This window comes from Bombus fervidus, chromosome 11, assembly GCF_041682495.2.
Source record: "Bombus fervidus isolate BK054 chromosome 11, iyBomFerv1, whole genome shotgun sequence".
Classification (NCBI taxonomy): Eukaryota; Metazoa; Arthropoda; class Insecta; order Hymenoptera; family Apidae; genus Bombus; species Bombus fervidus.
This window is the reverse complement of record NC_091527.1, coordinates 8582215-8599656: the sequence shown is the minus strand read 5'-3', so window position 1 is coordinate 8599656 and position 17442 is coordinate 8582215. Positions and strand designations below refer to the sequence as shown.

Here is a 17442-nt window from a genome sequence, read left to right as displayed (position 1 = left end):
CACAAACTGTTAAATTGACCTCGCTCCCGGTTGGATGTTGAGCGTGTTTCTGCTCGCAAGAAATATAGCGGTAACTTAATTCAATTTAGTCCGTTTGTTGGACGAGGGTTGCCGCGCATCTTTGAAAAAAGTCGTCCCCGTAGGTAACAGTATCCTTGGAAAAATATGCCCCTGTAGAATTCGTATAAATAATGAAAATTGGCTGGCACCAGCCAAACTCTGGGTACCGCGAATTTAACCGAGTTTAATCGACCGCGTAACTCCGCCCGTTATTTATAGCAATTAACCAAGCGTTATCGTGGTACCGTTAACGATTTATCAGCTTGTCTAGCGCACACGTGTTCAAACCGATATTTCAAGAAATCGTTTTCGAGGGACGACGAGTGGAAGGCGATCGCGCGACGCCACTAGAAAACGAATAAAAAGGGAACAGAGGCGACTAGTAAGAAGGAAAACCGTTCCTAGCCCCTGGAGGGAATATTATGCAAAGTGGGAAACAGATGCACGAGTCTCGCGAGTACGATGCTCTTATTTTTCGGACCGGCAGCGAGCGTTCCCCTTCCTTTCCAGCGGAAATAGGTAAAAAAAAAAAAAAAGAAAAAAAAAGCCTGCTCGACAACCGTCTAGAAGGAAAAGAGAATTCCTCCCAGAGAAGTGCGGTTTTCTGACTTCCGCTGGCCAACAACGCGGTAGGAACGGACATTTCCTCGTGGAAGTCCTTTCCGTACTCAGCAGGGTTCAGGAATGTTAGACTTTTCGCGCCAACGCGTAAACGAATCGTCTTCTGGCCTCTTTTCCCATCCGATTCTACTTTCTTCGTGCTTCCTCTCCATCCTCTCGTTTCTTCTTCTAATTTCACCTTTCGAGTCCCTATCGCTGCTATCGGACGCGTGTCCCCTCTCGACATTCGACAACTTGTTCGTGCGGACGCTGAATTTAAAACACCAAAGATATTCCGTTTCACGCGTTCGGACGATTCCAATTGAGAATTAACGGCCGGGTTAGACAGAACGATTCCGACTTGACGTAGCAAATACCCGAAAACGCCGGGGTATTATCCTGCGCTGCGAGAATAACATTTCCAGAGGAGCCGACTCTTAACGATCTGCTTGTAAATTTACTAAATCCCCAGGTTCGCGTACCGGTGCGCCGCGCCGTAGCAATGTGTATCTTCCGCCGACTTCTCCGCCAGTATCCATACTGAAATATTCATAAGTCGCCGATCATCCCTGTTCCGCTAATTGATATTCCTCGCATCTGGAATTCGCGATACCAACAGGTGTTCAGTGGAAGTTCTTAGGTACAAGATCGCGCAGCATATTTGCTGCGTTGCGCGCATTGACGAGAAGCCTGCGAGACAAGCAAGCGTTAATCGGGACTACGATTCATCCATTATCCGCACTATGATCATCTTTGCGCAGCAACAGTAGCAGTGATAGAGGATTGGTGCGCGCATTAAACTCGTTCGCTAACTAATCTTCAAACCGTCTCCTCGAGTATTTATCGCGAGGTCTCGACAAAATTTTCCATGCAATTAGACGGGATTAAACCGCGCTTGAAAAATCTACGTAATTCATTTATCGCGTTGACGCCGCCGGCTTTATTCGACAAGAAATTCAGCGAAAAGATAAAATACGAAACAAGTTGCGCGCAGCTTTCCGGTCGTTTACGCTAGTTTCTCTTGCTACGGTTATATTTTACACGCGATAACGTCCAGTCGCATAATCGTGTACGTACTCGCAGGCTGTTTCAAAAATCGTTCTAGACGTTTCGTTTTGAGAAAGCATTACGATTTTAATGAGAACGAGTAAAAGTGTTTAGCAGTTAGGAAAAAAAAAAAAAAAAAACGGAGGACGGCGTACTTGAGCGATCTCGTTTGAAAGGAGTGGCAAAGGAGGCCGCGAATCTACAAAAAGTAAAAAATAGCGTCGACCACTCGTTTCATCGCGAAATTCCCTTCCAAGGACGAGTGAAATTTTAAAGGCGAGTCGCAACGGCGGTTAACGAAGCGAAATTCTGCCGTTGTATAACAAACTTTCAGCCAAGCAATAAACGTTGGAGTCGGCAGTATTGTCGACACGGCGGCTACGACCGCTACGGCGGCTACGACCGCTACCACCAGTAACGCCAACTATGAATAACATTAGCGACGAACTGTCAACGTTCCAGCGCCGGCATTGCGTTAGGTCTTATGCATCGTAAAACGCAGGCCAACCGAATGGCCACGGCAATTTGCGCCCTTGTCGTTGTTCCGAGAGCAGCCTCAAACGACGCGTCATTGCGCCGTTCTGCATTATGAACGCGCATTAAGTATGCATAGATATAATCAGAAGTGGCTGGTCGCTAACCACGCGTCGATCAAACTTTCTCTCTCGCGCGTAGTCCACTTGCTCGATCGATCGTTATCCGCGCCAGATAAATTCATTTGCTTCCACTTTCGGACCGTTCATTCACAGCTTCGTTTAACGTTGTTTAATGAACACCGATTCGGTCTCGCAGCCTCGCGTCGATCGATGGATCGCCTCCGTCCTTCGTTTGGACCTTTGCACGGTCTGCTGCTGGTTCGTGTGCTCTCGTCACGGAAATAAAATCGCGGAATTGGAAACGCAACGAGAACAACGACGAACCGACAGTTTTTATTTTGCCTAAAATCGATCCAGAATCCAGAGTCGCAAGTAATCATCGTTCAAACATTCGACGAGCGTGCCTGCACGAAGCTAAAACTGAGTCGTGCGATCCCCGATATACATACACACATACATATGTATACGTTATATCTCTACGGTGTTTCGCTTCTCGCGATCGACCACGACGACACAACCTCGACGTCGTCAACGAGCAATCCACATTACATAGCAACGACCCAATTGTATCGGAGCAAAGTTAAGTACGAAAGGACACGTGGCTACGTGATTTACGGAATATCCGCCGGCTATGATCGATCGATCTGAATACTCCGGGCATGCATGGTAAAGGAGGAACCCGGAAAAGGAAGTGGAAGAAGAGGGAGCAACGTTGGAACGGTCGATTCTGCGCTGCTTAAATGCCAGCGACCCTCGTAAGTACTTGATATTCGAACGACAAGCCCGCTATTCGAGAGATTGAGCGAAATCCGTTTCACTGATAAAAACTCGGCGTGCTCGCGCACTTTGTCAGCTGCGTGTTCCGTGAACTAGTCGGGTAGTAGCTCTACGTATATCCGGCAGAAGAAAATCGTTTCGCCGAGTAAGTGAGTAAAGGGTAAAGATATGTTCTCGCCATCTGCCGCATTTCTCCGAGGTCACTTTGCTCTGAAAATTTTATTCTCCTAAGTTATATCGTGTCGACTTATTCGTGTTGTTGAGAAAGTCTGTGTTAAGCCGTCCCTTCGAGACCGACCAAGGCTGATAATTCAAAGGCAATTAATAACATTCCGCCCATTTTCACGTTCACGTCGCCAACCATGTCAATAAATCAAAATTGACGCAGCTTATATATAATATTCGAAAGACTCGATCTTGCTGATTCCCCTGCTTCGATTTCCTCATTTTTCATGTTTACACCGATCGTACAAAGCGGGTGAGATTAAATTTCTACGTTTGCGCGTTCTCTTCCACGATCACAATGATGTATTTTTGCCTGATATATCGCGTATACTCTGGCTGAAATTCCACGCTGAAGAATAAATGACAAGCGGTCGATAAAAATGCACGGACGAATGATGAGAGAGAGAGAGAGAGAGAGAGAGAGAGAGAGAGAGAGAGAGTGTGTGTATCAGTTTACAATTTCCGTTTGCATTAGGATTCTGTAGAATTCTTCGTGAACAGAAGATACGACTCGGAGAAAATACTGCTACAACTTCCGTTGTTAAACGGATGAGCCACGAGCGGAAAGCGACGAGAGCGAATTGTAGGAGGAAAAATGCGCGTGCAGCAAACGACGAAGGATGCGCGTGAATCGGCATCTGGTCAGATAATGCAAAGTCAAAGGGCCGAGAGATCGATGCATCTTTGCGTTATCGTGACTTTATTAAAGAAAAATGCAGCGTCACGTGCCGTATCAAATGCCAGCTTGAGTTCTTAAAACTTTTGTTGGGAAAAATATATGGAGCAGCGTGTTGCGCAAATCCCTGGCCGGCAAAACGTAAACGGTAAAACACGGACCAGCAAATATGCTCGTTTCGAAACTCTGTTATCGGCGAAATTGAGCTTACATTCGCCGGTGGAATACTTCGTGTACTGGATTTGGCTTGAGCGACACAATAATGCATCTTGTAGATGTAAGAACAAAAGTCGCTTGGCGCTTCGGCTGCGGTTTGTAAAACTCTTCGAGCCGACATCTTCCATTTATTGTTGGGACTGAAATGTAGGACGCGCGAGCTTGCGGGAACACCGAAGAGGAAAGGAGTCGAAGCAGCACCGAAAAGCGTGTAGAAAAAAAGACGGATAAATCTTCTGGAAAAGAACAAGGCCTCGCGATACAACGTAGAAAAAGGCCACAGGAACGAGAGCACGATCGTATGTATGTGTGGCGGGTGGAGGAGTGTGAGGCTGCGTAGCCGACACAACACGGCCAAAGTATCGGCGAATCCAGCCAGAGAGAGAGAGAGAGAGAGAGAGAGAAAGATAGAGCGAAAACGAAAAGTAAAAAAGCTTGGAAAACGAGCCTGAAATATTTGGCATTCGATCCGGTCCTTCTTTTCAGTCTTTATCCGTCTATCCATCTCCAATATTTTGCAACTTCGACATTTCGAAACGCTTTTCGACTAACTGGGCACCGTATCGCCTGTTTTAAGGAAAGAAAGAGAAGAAAATGCCGCGAATCGGTTTCAGCACTCATCTTAGAAGCAGAGGAAACTTTTCCCGAAGAAGGAGAAAGCGTCAAATCGAATATTCGATTCGAGCTGTAACTCGTGTTACGCACGGTAAATGCGACTCAGGCTTTTGGAGCTGGATCGATCGAACGAACTGTTTCTTTGCGTGCCAATTGAGCAATTGTGCGTGTATCCTTGGATTCGAGTTAATCAACCGACTTCGAGCAGACAAACGTTATCCCATTTCAAGTGCGCGTACTTTAACGCGAACAATTCGAACAGCAGGGTTTTCGTATGGAAGCTTGGGCAATTAAAGTCAACGAAGAAGAACAATCGTTCGCGCAAGGCAGAAATCTAAGAATCGCCAGGGGCTATGATAATTTCGAATAGCTCCAAGAAATTAAAGTTCCTCAAGACTAAGACGTTGTCACAATTAAAGCGTATCGTTTCAAACGTTCGTTTATTACGCTCCCTTAACTTTTGCCAATTCTCCTCTCTTACTCTCGGATAATAAAATAGTACGATGAATTGGATAATGAAAAATCTACGCGGACGTATGCGCCTCTTCCGCGTATAATCATTAATCCGATCGTAAACCGACAATTCGGAGTACTAAAACTTGTTTGCGTTATCGATCGACTCCGTCCAACAATAAGTTTGAATCGTTATGCATGAGATTTTTGACGAGAGAAACAACTCTGTTCGTGGGAGACGAAGAAAACGCAGTTCTTCTCTGCAGTTTTCTCGCCGCTAATGAAAACATGGTTCGCTCTTTAACGAACCTTCTAAAGTATTCCGTAAATCCACGCTTGGCTTTTTTAAGCAAGCTCACGGTCGATCCCATAACGTTCGATAATAAGTACCTATTTTGCAAAATTATCTCTATCAAGGATCGATCAACGCTATCGGTTAACGTACTACACCGATTGCACCGGTGATTACAAATGAACTCTTCCTTCTTCTTATTCGTCGTTACGTGCGATGCGACGGCAAACGCTTTTACAAACAAACTGATAAACGGGCAACGAAAACGCGAGGTTCGTTCACGAATCAATCGATTTCGTTTAAACACGCAACTCGACATGGACACGATAGTTCAAACAACGAGCATCGCGTAAAACGAATGACGCTGAAAATCTAATTACAGTTAGCATAAAGGGGATTAACATAACGCGCGCAAGCTGTTTAAACTTTCAGGCTGGTGGACGCGACGCGATAACCGATCGGATAGGTATCAGTCGAGAGATATCGATCTCTCTTTTCCGATCGAAATATTTTTTTGTGCCGCCGGTTGAACAGTCGTGGCAAACGGACCGCGAAAACAACGAAATTACGGGAACCGAATTAAACCGGCCGTTCGATCACGGTGGTTTTCTACGTAGATCGTCAATTATTAGTCCAGTAATCAAGGGGAGTGCGATTTCCAATTTTCAGAGTCCGCGTCTGTGTCATGAATTCGAGGAAAGCAGCGCGATGCAGTCAGCGACGGACGACTTGAAAAACTGACATTACTTTGATTAACCGTCATATTTTCGAAACGTCGATTCCTGGAAAAATGCTTGCTACAATTGAAATTGCATTCGTTTCAACGGCAGCTCTTTCTACCAGCGACCAAACGTGATGATGAATTGAAAATCGTTATCGTTCTTTTTCCACCTTTCAAGGAAGAAATTTTCTTCCTTTGTCAATTAACAAAACGCGGTTCGATCGTTTTGTCAGGATTACCACTAAACAGATATTCGGCCGTAAGAAACAGATCAAATTGGAAGTTAAGAAGAACGTTGGAAAAGAGTTTACTCGTATCGATGATAAAAAAAAGAATAGCGCGAGCGTTATGATGGCGCAAAGCAAGAATGGCGTCAGCAGCGTCAACAACAACGCAATAAAGGTGTCCGTACTGCCTTTCAACAATTAATTCGGCTTAAATTTGATCGAATCCAGGTCATTAAAATGTGTTTGTCGTAACCGTCGGCTAAATCGCGCAACGCTCGAAAATAATTTGATTAATGCTCGTGCCCATGACTCGTACGCTCGACCGAATAACATCGAATGAATAGCCGCTATCGGTCGTACGTATCCTCGATTCGCGTCAGACCCTAATCAATTCGCTGTGTATTCACGCGCATCTTGTTTATAAAGTTTTCACTGTAGTCCAGCATGGCAGTTATGATGAATAATGATAATTACCGAAAGCGAAATGGAACAGAGGTCAGGCGATTCGCGGTGATACCTCGGGAAATCATAGATACCTGTCGCTCACACCGAGTTCGTCGTGCAACGGAACTAAGTTGACATCGGCCGAGTATTAATCACTCCACTGACGTCACTTCGCTGAAATATCTAGACAAGATTAATCGTCTGTTTTTTAACGCTCGCAGCTTTATTTTTATGATTCTATCATCGTGTCCTATGCGACAGACCGACACTCGGACGAAGCCAATGAAAATGAAAATCATACCGGCACCGAGAAAAACTTGCAATGGAACGTGAAAGGTAAGTAAAGTACTTGGTCGTTTTACCGTGCTTACAGCGGATCGTACTATCTAACAACCATTTCCCTTTATTCAACGTTTATCTAACGCTCTCTGCAGATCCATTCGACGAACTCATATACATTCACAACGCGTCAGGGAAAACCTCGTAAAACTATCGTCAGACCCTCGTTATCAATATCTCGCCAGATTTCGCGAACTACACCGTCGTAAATGGTTACAGGTACGCCGCTTCTGTCTATATATCAATAACAAATACGCGAATGTGCTCACCACGCCTGGCAATAACGTTGACGAACGCGCTACTCAAACGTGCGAACGAGTTTATAGCACTTCAATTTATATACAATTTGAAATTTGCATTTTATGGAGCAGAGGAAATATTAATGTTAAGGAAAGGCAGCGAATGATACGAACACACCATCTTATTGCTGATATGAATAAATTAATTAAAATATCGCGTATCGTGCAGTGTCTCGCGTTGTGACTCACGCAATGACGACGACGATATTTTACGTTATCGCGAGCTATACGCAATGTATACGGTGGAACGAACAAGTAGACGAATTGGTAGATCGTTGAATTAGTGGGACAACGGCGTTCGATGTTATCGTCTAGTTTAGGCGTTGGAATTCATTTTCACGGCAGAACGATAAAGAGACACGACGATCTTCTATAATCCTTTTCTCATTTTCACGGTTCAAGAAGGTCATCTATGTCGTTTGTCAAGTGAAAGCACGGTGTCACGTGCAAAGGCTGCGTGTCGTCGCGTCGAGGTGGTTTTCCCGGGCGTAGAAAACGGTTTCAGGATAGGAGAGTGCATTTTATGTGTCGCCCTCATATTTCGAAGGGAGTGGAAGGGTGGAAAAAACTCGGGATAAAAAGAATCGAGCAAATTGATTTTTCTTCTCAAAGACTTGGAATTCTAACGCCGTGGAGGGGGGAAGAGAGAAGAAGAGAGGACAAGTTCGCCATCGAATAATATCTCTGTGCTTTTATCTCGGCACATGGATGCTCTGTTACTTGACGTTCTAAATAATCAGCTTACTTGGATGTATCACGGATGTAAAGTACGTTGTTTCGCTTCAAGAAATCGCACAAAAAGTTGGCAATTTGATCGCGTCAAGGTGCACCGTTTCTAACTCGTTTTACGAAAAATTTCGCCTGAAATTGCGCGATGAGAAAACGCTATGCGTCTATGCAGCAATTAATACGTTGCATTATACGATATGTACATACGTGTAATTTAACTAAGGAGATAGATACTAACAAACTCGTTAACAGCAAGTTACGCAATTATACTAAGTGAGAAACTTGGCGTAGGCGTGGAGCTTGTTTAATTGACATAATGTGTAATATCTTAGGTAACGAGTTTCTACTTTGGACTTGGGAAATCGAAGGCCATTGTGATGTAACGAAGATGAACGCAAACTCGAGGCTCAGTGAATTATTAAATTTCAAACGTTTCATTCGGTTGTACCCTGGCGTTATTAAAAATCCTTTCGTATCGTATATCCCATTGAATTTAATCTACCCTTTCCGTACCTTGTTTCATTGACCTCCACTTCACGTCCACGTCACATTCCGAGTGACTACGCGCAGTCATTCGCGGTTTTTGGGTCAACATTGAAATCCACTTCTCTGGCCTGGAACTCGAGCGTAGTGTATCGTCGACTACTATCAGAGGTAGTATTCATAATAACCGGGATTCATTAGCGAATCGAAGAAAAGATCGATGATCTCGAAGAAGACAACGCGCCATCAACGGGTGTTCACGAATTGGGAAACATTCGAATTTCAGTCGAACTTCTCAGAAAAGTTGCTTAGAGGGAGAAGATCGTCGAAACGTTTCGTTCGACGTGCAGCTCGAAAAATTGAAAGCATCGTTGCAGCTGCCGATGACAGACGCGAAGAACTGAATACGAAGCCTTGTATGTGACTAATGATTCGGAATGCACTGGGTTATCAGTAATTCGTATCTCGTAGCGTATGCTGATTGCGTTGCTACGATTGACATTGCCAATATGCTTCATTAAACTCACTTGTAAAACGACAAGAACGTCGATATCGATCTTCCAGACGAGCTTTCTTTTCTTGCCGCAGACGTGAAATAGTTACATTTTTCACCGCCCACTTTGATACGCAAAAGTGATAAAAAATTACAAAATTATTTCAAACTAGTCGTACCGCCAGATACGAACAACAATAATTCGACAATTCTATCTATAACGAGTGACGTCGAACGGGCATGTTGGTAATAACGTAAAAACATAGAAAGAAGACCGAATATCGTAAACGACCACGATTTACATATTTATGGCAATTATTGTAAATTATTTCTCTTGAAATCAGTATCAGTCGGCTAACATCTGTCGCAATGAATCAAATGATTTTCTTTAATTCTATTTAACATCGACCGGGTATACCTAAATATTTGTCGTTGACGGAATTTCGTTAAAATCTTTCAGCCGTTAAATACGCTAGCGTGCCGTTTTACGAAGAAAAAAGAGAATACGAGGATCAGGCGAGGTTGTGTTTTATTCTTTCGACCAATAAAAGCAAAGCCAGAAAAGCAGCCGGTATCGCTATTCCGAACAAAAATACGATTCCATTGGATTCGAATATTCGAAATATGTTGAGCAGGGATTCCCAATGGAGCGAGTAACAGCGAATAATCATTTTTCAAGTTTTCCCGGGAGGTCAACGTCGAGTCCTGGTCAGAACGATGTCAACGAGACTTTTAGCGTGCTCTCGGACGTCACGGCAATACCGTAGGCAGAGCACGAAGCCACGCAGCCCTCCGCCAAATAAAACAAAGCAGTAGCGACCGCGTGCGAGAGTTCACACCACGACCACAGAAACGGCTGCCAAGCCGAGCAGAAATGTGTGCAGACATATCCCCGAATCCCCGGATCCCTCGAGCACTGACCGACCAATTAACCTTCTGCACATTCTGGGTCCTCTGCCTTTTCCAATGACCAACTCTCTCCATGCTTCACCTTTGCTATTCGTTCGTTCCTTCCTCTCGTCTATTTACAAAACGGTAAACTTTCCATTCGAACGTTCGTTTTCTCTCGTTGACATCTAAATGTTCCGAACGTATGCGTATGTACGTATCGTATAATAGAAAATTCCGTTAAGTGTAGAATTTAACATACTCGCATAAACGTGATACACACCGTGTCGGAGAATACCTTGCGATTCGTTTCAACCACTGAATTCCTGACTCGTTTGTTCTGCGTGTAAATATTAAAGCCGAAAATATCGGATTGCGAGGGGAATGCGAGCAGGCAAGCAAGCACGTCTCCACTTCTGACGTTGTCATTCTCCCCGAGGCATAAGCTTACCTCACATACGAAAGCACGTGTATCATGCATGCATTTTATATTACCGCCGCTTTTTCACTGCGAAACTCAGCTCGGAAAAATTCCGAACCATTTTTCCATTCTGCGTCCGCAGCCACGCAACTCTTCCTCTCGTTCCTCTTTTAATCGTCCTCCTTAATTACGACGTCTTGGTAATTCCGATCAAGTTAGCATTCAACCCGACTTTTCAACCATGTACGATTCGCGACCAAGAACCGCGTAGAAGAAAAGTCAAGGCACCAACTTTCCACGAAAAAGTGTTTTCATCGATCATTTGCAATTCTTCTATCGTCGCCGTGCTAGCAAGTATCGTGTTCCGGTTCGACTAACTTTACGACGAGGCAACAGAGGCGAAGCAAAAGCGTGGAATTGCAGTCGTAACCAAAACGATAACTCGTTTTTCGTAAGAAAAAAATTGCGGGTGATCCCTTAAAATTATAGAACGTTCGTTTGCTTAGCCTGGAAATGGGGCAACGCTCGCGTAAGCTTCTCCATAGACGACATCTGGGTCAACCTCGGTCGTTCGTAAATATCGGCTCAAAGTCGCACCGAGATCGAATTTACGCGACCGCTTTAATAAAATGATCGCGTGAATTCGGTTCGGAAAAAACGACGAGTTTCTAGTTCAGCCGCGATGGATATACCGGTGTGTGCCGGTAAGCGACTTTCAGCGGGAAACGCGGACTTGCTATTGCGTACGACACGGTACACCGAAACCCAGGATTATCCGATCTTAATCCACGTAAGAGTGGCGAGTGACACGCGTGCATGCGGTAATAGGCGACGCGAGGGTTCGCGTATGCGGCTAAGTTTGCTATAGCGGTATTCACCGGAAACCCAGTTAGGGCTAGCAATAAACTTTTAGTGGCCGACGCCAGACTTACCGTACGGAATTCCAGTTTAAATTGAAAATTCCACGCCGTGAAAAGGCCGGGCAAAGTTCCACGACGTACATTAACGCGTGCCGTCAACTCGCACGGAATTAGAACGGTCGCGGAAAATCTTTTAAACCGAAACGCGAATGCTGACCAAGATATTTCCTTGAATCCTGGTAAATTGTTATTTCTCGGTGGGATGCTTAACACCATCATCGCGTTACGAGATACGGGTTAACAGTCGCTGTATGCGCGATTCTCGATAATGAGCATCACAGGTCACGCAAGAGACAGAGCTTGCCCCGTGGTTTCGCGCATATATCCTGCTCTTGATCTCCCGATATACGCATTACCAACCGAAATGCATTCGCGGCGATAATGCAATATCACGCGAATCGTGGACTACTCGCTTTCATCGTCTGTCACACCCTTGGGATCGGATCCTGCGAGACGTGAATTAAGCATATACATTCGGCGGAAATATATCGTAGCGGTGCGCCGTACGAATCGAGACAGAGAAATACGAATAAACGATGGCTAAGAAAAATGGAAACGGAGAGAGGATCTGCGAATTCGAATACTATTTGCGTGAATACGAAAGGTTTTATCGCGTGTTCAAAGTGTTGGAAGCCTCTTATTATACTTGCGGGAAGGTAAAAACCAACGAGAAGAATTCTTTAACGGAGAATTCATGCGACGAGGGAAAGAAATAACAAGTTCGATCAAAGACGCTGGACGTACGTCTAATTACATCGTTAAGGTAATCCGTTTTGAAATCCTTAAAGCGATTGTCCACGACAAGGAGACATTAAATATACGCGGTAACGAATAGCTATGTACCTATATATTTATGTCGTACAATGAAATACAAGAAAAAGTGGGAAACGCTGGAAGAGAAAGAAAGCGTTAACTTGATACCTCGGATAGAAATGAAAACGAGAAATGAAACAAAGGAAAGCTGCAAAGGAGGTGAACACCTTAACAAGATAACCCGCTGGTTTGCGTTGAGAACTGAAACAGGAATCGCGCGACTAAAATACATAAAAGACAAAGAACGAGCAGGAATAAAGCGAATACCTTACCTTGGCGAATGGGTTCCTTAATGAAAGAAACAAATAAGCTAATAAATAGAAAAAGACCACGAATAAAGTAAAACGTATTACAGGAGATACGGAGAGAGAAGAAAAGGAAAGCACAGTAAAGAGAAATCAGCCAAGTTTTGCATATACGCGCGTTCAGTTGTAGCATGGACCGAACGAAAATAGAATACGAAGGATGAGTTTATATCGAAGGTACGTTTGCTGACGCGATGGACGTATAATTTTGAACGACTAGATTTTTTTAACGTTTCCATTATTACGCGGTTATTCCTTTAGAGCTTTCCGTTCAATCGCGTTATCTTCGAGATGTTTGAATTTTATCGAAGAATTTCCTTTCGGTTTCGTCCGCTGCTTTCGGTCGAGAATTTTTCTTCGCATCTTATCGTTGCATTTATGGCCGGTCGATCGAAAGTACGGGTTTCATCTCGGTCGATCAAAATATCAAGGAACGGATAACTTAACGATCTATCATTCACGATTTGCTCGATAGACGACCCATCAAACCATCCATCGCGAATCGATGTTCGAACGGGTTTAACATTAATTCAACTCGGTAAATTCGCGCTGCAATCCAGCGTCGTCCATTTCACGATTGCCGAGCGAACAAAGGAAAGCACCGCACTTGGACATTCACCTGCATTGTCTCTTTTTTCATCGCTTTGAGAGCGACATCGTGCCGCACGGTTGTTAGATACAAACACAAACAGACAGCGATGGTGTCGTGGACGACCGTTCGATTTGTGACAAAATGGATGCAACGGAACTTTTCAGCCAATGGATGTAAAAATAGATGAGACGACGGAAGTGTGGTTTTTTAACGAACGTGGAGCGGCGTCGATGACATTTTCCAATCAAAAACCATTATTTACTCGACTAACATGCGTCTCCATGTATCGGTCATTCGTGCAATTTTATCGACAACGTACAAACGCTCTTTCCTTCATCGACATTGTCGTCTTAAAAAGTCTATGATCGCTATTAATCCCGCGATAGATAAAAGAATCGTGAAAAATGATAACCAGATAAAAAATGGAAAAAATGTTCCTTCGAGGTCGTTGAGCAAATTCTTTTCAGATCGTTCGAAGAACGTCGAATCGTGGTCGTTCGAATACCACTCAAAGGCCACTTACGATCAATGTTCGACCAATTTGCGAAATAACTTCGCAACGATGATATCACCGACCGTGTGACACATATTTTTAAGCTAAGAAAGCAAGTGAGTTATAGTTGAAATATGGTACGCATGTGGTGAAAATAAAATTTACATGCATGTCGTATAATGGCTTAAGTGCTTTCCTTCGCTGTCACGGTTTCTATTGGAACATCGTCTCTTGCTTTTCGTCCGTTCGGCACACATCGGTTTCGACGTATGACGAAAATATCGTAGGAGCCGTGCATACCACCGTTACTATTCGGCCATCCACGGAAACGACAGGAAACCTTTTTCTTGCCGCGAAAACCTATCCAGCAGAAAGCTTTCTTGTCATGCGGTACTTGCGACCCGTATATGTATACTCGCAGCTTTGCTGTCACGGAAAAACATGTGTCATGCTTATGTAACCCTCGCTAGAGGACAAACCGTCGTCAGTCGTTCGTCGTTCGCCTGTCGAATGCAGCTACGGCAGCGTTAAAGTAGCAGTTCAGCGACTGGCGGAATGCGAATTTCAATTATCGAAACTCGTCCATGTAGCCTCTTCCAGTTCGTTTATGACAGGGGGGGAGGGGGCGAAATTACGAAACGGCAAAGTCACATCGAACGAGACGCGTCGTTCTATATTTACGACAACGATTGAAAAATTATAGACTGTCTGGTGGATTACAAATGGTAGATGCGACCAAGTGGATTGCCGGATTGTTCGTTGTAACACGGTCAGTGACGAGCAAATACCCGTGTGCGCGGCACGGTGACAATCGTCACCGTGTTCGTAGCCAAATACTTGTTAAGCGGATGAGATTTCGTCGCACCGGTTAAGCATCGCGGAATATTTAACGATCGATCGAATCCTGATTCGATCCAACCGACAACGGATAAATTTAATGGTTTCGCGAATCCAGTGTCTTTCTCTTTGTTTTTCTTTTTCTTTTTTTTTTCTTTCTTTTTTTCATTATTTCCCTCTCGGAGCATCGGAAGTTTATAAAACAAGTATCAGCGGAAAGACATCGAATACGTCAGCCTGTTAACGATGACAGCGGAGCCTCGATTCAATCTCGATAATCGAAATGTCGAAGGAAGATTACGCTAAACAAAGGTTGGATAAATTGTTCGGACGTAAAGCCGGGTAGAAAGAAGGGGTGGAAAGGAGGGACAAGGTGGAATTGAACGGAAAATCTTTCTTAGTACGATTATAGGGGTCATGCTTGCATTGGCGGCTGTACCCCATCTCGGTCTTCGCAAGGTTGCAAGCGGCTTACGGTTGCGAGAAGACGCGTGCCGAAGTCTTAAGGTGTCCTTAATCCAGTCGTGATCAGCAGCGTACCGCCCAGGTTCTACTCTCTCACCGGTTGATCCCTGGAAATTGGATCGATAAGCTCTTATTCGGTCCACCGCCTCCGACTGGATCCTAGCGGCGTTCGTCGAGTTGCTTCCACGATATTGCGACCGTTATTAGGTTCTATCAGTCGATGTGCCTACCTGTTCTCTAGTTCGATTCGACTCGCTTCGATTCGATGGAATTGTATGTATGTACAAACTTGCTGTCCGATAAGCGTCCATAAACGGAAACGCGCTCGTCCGGTCTTAGCTTTTCTCGATCTTTTGAACAGCAACATTTGCCAACGATCCAGACGTTACACTGTTTTCCATACGTTATCCGTCCCTGTTATTCGCGTCGTTAACCCCTATGCGAGAAATTCAACATTTCTCACGGAAAACGCTTATTCGTTCTCAATGATAGATCGATCGAAGAAATCATCGTTGTTTTACATCGAACCCTCGTTGACTTCTCTTTTTTCTTTTTTTTTTTTTTTTCTCGCGCGAATAACAACACGCAGATTTGTCACGGCGAAATGCAACGGACAATGGCGTGATTAGTGTAGGGTAAAGTTCAACTAGACCAACTAATGGCTCTGGTAACACGGTCCGATTGAGTTGCTGGTGTTGTCCGAGTTTGACCTATCATTGTTTCGCTCGAAATACGTTGCTGAACATGTAAACATTGCTGGAACAATTGCGCTATGGGATCGCTTTTTAACGAATCGTAACTCGAAGACAATGTGGTGGAATTGTTCGATTTTCGCAAAATTCTACCCACTATCGTACGAATTTAAAGAAAAAGAAGAAAAATGAGATTTGAAGGTTTTTCTACGAATATAAAAATTCGATGCGATTAGTCAAAGCCCGCATCGTGGCGTAATCGCTGCTTTAATCGCTGTTACTTGTGCGGTTTAAACGCGGTTACCTATTTTAAATAACCCGTTCGAAGAAAGCGTAGTTTACAACGAAGAATTAGCGAACGTCAAGTCCGTAGAACAAACTCTTTCTCGTGTGGCGTTTTTCGCATGGTAAAAATGAAGTTTGCTGCTCGTTAAGGAGAGTAAAAACGTGGTACAACGGCACGACGTCGCTCTTCGATGATGCATAGAAATTACTGGACACGCGAATCGCTATGATTTCAAATTTATAGGACTATTATAGTGAAAAGAGGAAGAATCAAAACTGATTGGAAATAATGGTGGTTTGCGATCGTTTGGTTTAGAGATAAGCGAATGGAAAGCTTTCGAGAGAAACGAACGAGTAAGAGGAAAGAGAAAAAGCTGAACGGTGGCGTCCAAAAGACAGGAGAACGGTTTCTAATAAAACATGGCCTAGCCAGTTCCACTACCAACACCCCGACATTCTCAGCAGGACGTGGACACTATCGGATTTATTTACTTTTATCGTGTTCCCCTTCCATTCTGTGCACACTATTTCCTTCCATTTACTTTGCCGTCCACTTACTTTCTCATTTTTGTTCCTTCGACTGCTATCGTTCTACTTTTATAACCTAGTCTGTGTATCAGAAAGAAGAAGAGCGATGAGAGTAGAGGTCAGAGGGAATAAAATAGAGTTTAGGTCTTTACCAGAGAAACAAGTAAGTACGTGGATTATCGTTTGTGAGTAAACCGCGGCCAATTCTCACGGATTCGTAATTAGAAAGCTTGTATAGGTATTAAGAGTGCCGATTATTTTGAAGAGAGCTCGATAACCGTTTTAAATTACTGTTTATAAAAAATTAATGTTAAGCTGGACGGGAAAATTACGTATAAAATCAGAAAAACGACGGAACGACGCGACGCCACTCCGAGTTAATTTATTCATAGTGGCGTTAAAATATTCATTGAACGCGAAAAACCGACGCTTTTGTTACTTGTTTTTCAAACTGTGTACATCAAACGACTATATCGATTAAACTTATAAATTATGATTTCATCCTGCTAGTTGCCAGCGTATCTTCCGACGTTGTTCAAACTCTTTGGACAAGGATCCTAAAGGAATAAGTAGAAAAATCCGATTGAACGCTAACACGGTACTGTTAACATTAAATAACTGTTAGCGAGCATTTTGCCTGGTAGAAAATCCCCGATCGCTTACAGATTGGCACGATTTTGCTAGTCGGGACTATCGGAACGAGGTCGTTTTCCATAACCGTTAGAACAAACGACCCGCCGATAACGAGTCCCATAAATCCGCGAACGATCGCCGAAATCGACTTGTTTCCAGTTTGCAACCGATATTTCACGGTAGGTATAATTTCATTGTTGTATGCGCGTTTTCACAGTGACGAGCGACACAGTGACATTCGATAAATATGAACGGCGAAATTATTTGAATTGCGCGTT

The 17442-nt window shown here is 44.0% G+C and overlaps 1 protein-coding gene and 1 long non-coding RNA gene across 2 annotated transcripts in view; one reads left to right on the top strand and one right to left on the bottom strand.

The window, feature by feature from the left end:
* LOC139992332 (uncharacterized) overlaps positions 1–17442 on the bottom strand; it is a 261704-nt gene that overhangs the window by 40642 nt on the left and 203620 nt on the right. The gene's annotated exons all lie outside the window — the stretch shown is intronic.
* Positions 5676–8796, top strand: LOC139992376 (uncharacterized). Its single transcript, XR_011801092.1, has 2 exons — positions 5676–7285; positions 7384–8796. It is a non-coding gene; the product is annotated as an uncharacterized lncRNA (long non-coding RNA).